The sequence below is a fragment of the Echeneis naucrates genome, chromosome 16, assembly GCF_900963305.1.
Source record: "Echeneis naucrates chromosome 16, fEcheNa1.1, whole genome shotgun sequence".
NCBI classification, from domain to species: Eukaryota; Metazoa; Chordata; class Actinopteri; order Carangiformes; family Echeneidae; genus Echeneis; species Echeneis naucrates.
The window spans coordinates 20,462,554-20,469,184 of record NC_042526.1 but is presented as its reverse complement, the minus strand read 5'-3'; positions in this window follow the sequence as shown (position 1 = coordinate 20,469,184).

Sequence of the window (6,631 nt, the reverse complement as noted above, 5' to 3'; positions counted from 1 at the left end):
TAATTTATTGGAATGGTGATGAGACGGAGGTGAATGGGGGAATGGGGAACATGGTGAGCTGGGGTGCTGGTGGTGGATGGCAGGTGGAGAGAGCTGACAGAGGGGAGGTGAGGGTGAGGATTTACTTGTATTGCGCTAAATCATAACAAAGTTACATCTAGGTAAGTCTAGACCAAACTCTTTATAAAATTATTCAAAGAGACCTAACAGATCCCTCAATGAGCAAGCATTTGGTGACAGTGACAAGGAAAAACCTCCTTTAAGAGGCAGAAACCTCAGGCAGAACCAGGCTCAGGGGTCAGTCAGTGCAGTACTCTTTCCTTTCTGCCGGTGTTCCTTCAGGATCGTGTACAGCACTTTAATTATTATCCCGAAAGATGTGCCGTGAAATTCACTTCCTTTGCGATGATGAGATGGGGATGGTTAATTCCATGGGGTCTGAGTAGGTGGATGTGATGAAATGTGAAGTTTGAGAACAGACTTCAGAGTTTCTAATCTGGGCCACTGGATTATCTGGTGAACATTCTCAGATTCCTGAAAAAATAGGACTCCCCTGCAAATTTCTGGACTGTATATCTAGGTCATTTCAGGGATATCCAATACGCAACCATAGCCAGATTGCTGCTGCTTGTGCTCCGTAACACTGCGGTGCCACCGTACAGTGGTCTGATGCCCCCCGTTAACTGAAGAGGAAGCTGCAGGGGAACTGTGCCAGAATTGGGTGTCACAGCAGGAAAAGATAAAGACCTGTCCTCCAGTTCATCTCAGTGGGAAATGTTAGATCTCTTCCAGGATGGATGAGTTGTTGGCGCGCCCTGCACCAGAGGGAATACCGGTCGTGTAGCATCATGGTGTTTACAGAGACATGGCTGACTACTAAAACTCGAGACACATTTATTGCTCTGAATGGTTTCAACTTCGGGGGCAGCATGGTGGCACAGAGGTTAGCGCTGTTGCCCCACAATAAGAAGGTCATGGTTTTGGGTACTTTCTGTGTGGAGTTGTTCTCCCCGTGCCTGTGTGGGTTTCCTCCAGGTACTCCGGTTTCCTCCCACCATCCAAAGACATGCATGTCTAGGTTAACTGGTGACTCTAAATTGTCCATAGATCTGAATGCGATTGTGAGCGGTTGTTCGTCTCTGTTTGTCTTTGTGTGTTGGCCCTGTGATGGACTGGTGACCTGTCCAGGGTGTACCCTGCCCCTCACCTAGAACCTTGGCTGGGATTGGCTCCAGCACCCTGCAACCCGGAAATGGACAATCGGTAGAAGATGGATGGATGGATGGATGAAACACCAGTGGGCAGCACTGTATGAATTTCTGATGGATAGGCACCAGCTGTCCCCCACACAATGGAGAGATGGCCCGACAAGACTGGTGAGGCTCTGCAGGACTGTTTTGGTACAACTGTGTGGGAACTACTCATTGAGCTTCATGTGGAGGACATTGACAGTCTTACTGACTGTATAATCGACTAGATTATACAGTCAGTAAGACAGCACCATACCCACCAGTACTGTACGGTGCTTCTCCAATAGCAAACTGTAGATTAATCCTGTGCCGCAATTGTGGAAATCATCCTGTGTGGTACATGTCACCATGATTCAATGATCTAAGGACCTCAAAAGCTAGAAATCTGTGGCACTTGCATCCTACCTGGTGAAGACCCTGGGGAGGTTGTTCCTGATGTATCTCCCCACCCTGGTGAGTCAGGGTTAGGGTTAGTTTGCCTACCAACCTGGGTGGACGGTGTCATCTTCCTCCAGCATTGAGCCCTCTCAGCTGGAGAGGCCTGGAAGCACTGTCATGATCTTGTTCTTTGATTTCTCTAATGCTTTTAACATACTCCAACCTGCATTATTGAGGGACAAGCTGGAATACTCAAGAGTGGACTTTCCCCTCACATCCTGGATCCTGTACAACCTAGCAAACCACCCACAGTAACCTGCAGTACAGGGGCCACACAGGGAATGATCCTGGCTCCGGTCCTCTTCACCCTTTACACTGCAGACTTCCACAACTCCCACAAATTAGCCAGCTGCCACCTGCAGAGGTTCTCTGATAACTCTGCGCATCACCGGCCTCATCACAGTTTTGGATGGCAGGGTGTATGGAGGACTGACTGACAACTTTGTGGACTAGTGTCTGCAGAACCACCTCCAGAGTGCAATCACTTGCTACTTTTGTGCTGCCAAATTCCCCGTCATACTGGATGAACTGTTGAAGTTACTGCCTTCTCTCCCAATTTCAATCACCACAATCGCGCTACATGTTGGGACGAATGACACCACTTCCTATCATGAGTCTGAGTGCACCAAAATGGTCAATGGTTCCCAGCAATTGGCATGACCGGTGACCAGGCGGTGCAAACCAACATTACAAAATCTTAAAAAAGCTTGAGACCAATTTACATTTTGGAAAACAAATTAGCAAAACGTGAAAGTCTTGTACAAATGCTGAGAAAATGAGAGAAAAAGAGAAAAGAGAAAAGTCCCAAAACAAGAAAGGGAATGTCCAAACTCCAAGGTTGACCCAGAATTGATAATGGGAGTGACATGGCCAGTTAGAGTTCAATGGAGATCATGGGGTGGTGCCTGCCATCACCCGCCTGGGTCACTGGGAGTTGTGGCGCACCATGTGGCTGTGGCACCCTGAGCTTGGTACCTCGTGCACCTCGGCACTCAGGATGGTGGGCATGGGGGAGCCGGGCCCTCTGACCTGAATCTAGACCCTGGTGATGGTCTCACTCATATTTAGGGAATGCTCACTAGCCAACTTGTGTTGGGTCACATCATGAAGAATTGATGAATCCTGCCTAAAATGGGCTGAGCTGTTCATTCATTCCATCACGATATTATGCTATCTTTGACTCTGCTCCTCTTTTGGGAAACCTTCACCTACCTGGACACCCAACTCTTCAGAGACCTACATAAACACCCTCTGGACTCTCTTAATCCTGAGTGAGGTGACAGGAAAAGCACAGATCACTCCACTACCACTTCAGTTCCTACCAGCACCACCTGCTTCCCTTCCCCTGTCCATCCTTCATCTTGTCTGTCCCATATTCCCCCCTATATTCACTGAGGTGTAGCACTGCCATCCCTGCCAAACATAGGTCATTCCACTCAATAAAGATTCACAAACTAGCTTTCAGGGAGGGCTGCTGATGGTCACAAACACATACTAAAATAATAAAAATATTTAGCAAGACTATAACTGCATCAGTTTCATACAATGTTGACACCCTGTGGTGTTAAACTATGAGGACAATGCAGACAAAAAAAGAAGGTTAGTGCCAGTCCCAATACACACCCTATTCCTACTTTTCAGCCTTACCCCTAAATTCTTCACCTTCTCATGAGGATAGTGGTGTCCCAATTCCTTTTTTCATGTAGAAGAAGTGGGCATAATGAGGGGTTGGGGCTATGAATCCAGCCCTTCAGATCAAGGGTTTTCAGATGCTGACTTCCCAAGGAAGGGCCAGAGAAAATTTCCCAAAATGCTTTATGTCATTTGCAAACTGAATCAAACAACAATGGTGACACCCAGAGAGCAAGAGGATGTGGAGGAGATGGAGAAGAAAAACCACAAAAATTCTGACAGACATCAATGGTGTGTTCTTCTCTGTGTACCTCTTACTTTTTTTTTTTTTTTTGAACCGAAGCATGATGAATGCTAAAAAACCAATCACAACCATATACTCCATGTTGCTGCTGGAACTACGCAGTTGCTTGCATGCCCAAGTGTAAACTATACAGTGATATACCAAATGGTGTCCCAATTCTTAGGGAAGATTACAATGCCCTACCCCTTGTGGTTTCCTTTCGAGAGTGAAGGGGTAGTGAGTAGGGTGAAGATTGGGGTTGGGGCTTAATGTGTCTTCTCACCCCCATCAGGTTTATGAGAGTCCAGAGAATTATTGTGGTGATCCTTGGAGCAGTGGAAGCCCAGGTAGGAAAACCCAACAAAGCCAGCAAGTCAAAAAAATGAGAAAGAGAAATATATGCAATAGAAACTGTATATAGTGATAGTTTCAGGGAACAGCTCAGCCCATTTTTTACCAGATTAATAAATTCTTTGCGATGTGACCTGATGCAAGCAGGCAAATGAAGCCAGACATGCATGTGGGCATTCTCTGAATATGCATGCGACCACCACCATGACCCAGAGTCAGATAAGGGGGCCCAGGATGCCCCCAACCCACTCACTAAAGACAACAACCCAGAGATCTAGGTCATCCCAAAAATGCATTATCAAATGTGGCACCATTTAAAAGAGAAATGAACAGGCTTCCAACCATATAAGACATATATCCAAGAAGCACTGTTACAACAAAGAATTTATCAATACAAATTCCCTTTTTTTTGTGTGAGGAAATATCAAGTAATTTGGATGAAAACTCTGGAAATCACCAGTGTCAGCAAAAATTGAAATTTCGAATCAAAATGATTGACTTCCTGTTTGAGTGAGGGTATGGGTCCTTGAGACTTCTTTGTACAGCTTGCCATGATTCATATGTGTACCAGTTTTCATTCATGTAAATCAATCTGGAGTTAGGGGCTTGACTCAAAATTTTCTAGGTGTTGCCATTGAGTATGTTTTTGAGATGCATTCCTGTACAAATGAAATATGAATGTTAATATCGCACCTCAGGAATAACAGCCAAAAAAGATTTTGATCATTTTCCATCTTCAAGGTCTTGAGATGATACTTGAGTGAATATGAACACATTAGGCTTAAGATTGTAGAAAGATTAATTCATCTACGATATATACGTGGTCCTTGAAAATCCAATAGGTGGTGCTCTAACTCTGACTCAACGTGTTCAGCATGGGACTATGATCATGTGTGGAGAAAAAGATTTTGATCATTTTACATCTTCATGGTCTGAAGATGATACTGAACGAATGTGAAGTAAAATCTGATGAAAATTCACAGAGGAGAGTTCAAGTATAGGGCTAGAAATTGCCCAAATCAGCTCAATAAAAGAATATTTTTTTTCCCTTTTATTTAGATCACTGGAGTCATGGGCTTTGACCCCTGTCTGAGAATCCCCACTGGCTATTTTGAGTCACATTAAGTTACATGTGCATGTGTTGAAACTGGGAGGAAACTGAAGAATCTAGAGTGAATTTAGAGAGAACATGAGTGAATCCAGATTTTAAACTTCAGATCTGCCCTTTCTACTTGTCAATAGCTTTACACCGGTTCAGCTGTCCCCCTCAGTTTGGTCTGTTTGCCATTGTTTTATTGTCTGTTGAGCTTCTGTCACCTCTGTCACCTCTTTGTTTTCAGGAAACAAAGGAATCCATCCACAGACTTCATTTCTACTCATCCCTTGCAGTTCACACCTAGATGCGAGCTCACCAGGAGGCAGGCTCTCATCACTGATTTGGCAGAGATGTTTCTACCACACAGGAAGTTGAGATAACGGGCCATGACGTCACGCACCTTTAAAAAGGGCCAGGAACTAATTTCATCCCCATTCAAGTATTCTCTCTCAGAAGAAGGTTTGCCTTTTTGATCTGCTAGATCACCAACTAAAGTGGCCTGTGCACGTGTGCTTATTTCCCCTTTTTGAAGTTTCACCCTCACTGGATAAGAGGAGACCCCACCCATGTTCACCTGAACACTTTTCTGGATCCATGAGAGTCAGCTGTTTGCAACCCACTGACCGCTCAGATATTATGTGTAGAAGGAAGAAAGAGTTCCTTCATGGAGACACAGATAACTTCTACATCCCGTTATCTACCAACTGAGTAGACTACCATTATTTCATAGCTGCTCCGCTAAGAAACCAATATGGAAATCGGAAGCAATAGCAGACTACAATTTCTCACTTTGAGCACACAAAAGTGTGTGTCTTTATTTGACAGCCGGGAAAACAAGACAGACAAAAATGGCGCTATCCAACCACAAAACCTGCATGGAGCCAGAAATCATGAAAACATTGAAAGGGACAATGATTCCTGAACAATCATAATAACATGACATGAGTATGGACTGTAAAATTAGACACAGGATACCAATTACCTTTCCAACTGAACAAAGAATACTATGAAAGAAGAACTGCGTATATATCGAACAGTGCATAGAACTATACTTAAGCAGCCAGGTACATTATAACTGTTAATATGTATGCTCACTACACCAGGGCCGTCAGTCTTGAGGAACAAGGACGGCGCCATCAGCACCACGCACCGGAGGACTTGCTGCTGGATCAAACTGGTGGACTTATAGACACAACAGTTCGCTCAGGGCAAACACAAGTAAGAGGTTGTCTGGGACGTTAGATTTGTGTGTTTCACATGCTTAGTGCTCAGTTACTGCATGTGTTTTACCGGACATCTGGGCCCGTCCTCTGCTGTACTCTGAGGAGTGATTTTAAGTTGCTGCCTGTTTAGTTTGTGTTTACCACACTAAACTGTTATCCTGTAATGGGGATGGTTTTAGGACCCTGGGGAGCCTATTTAGATAGAGCGGAAGCAGCGCTTTCCCTCTTTCTCTACCGGTGTGCAGACACGTAACAGAAGGGACGCCAAACATTTGTAGTGTCAGAAAAGCAGCAGCAGTTGGGGCAGGTTGGACGCCGTAAAGGCACAACATGTTTCTATATAGCCTCCAGCCATCTG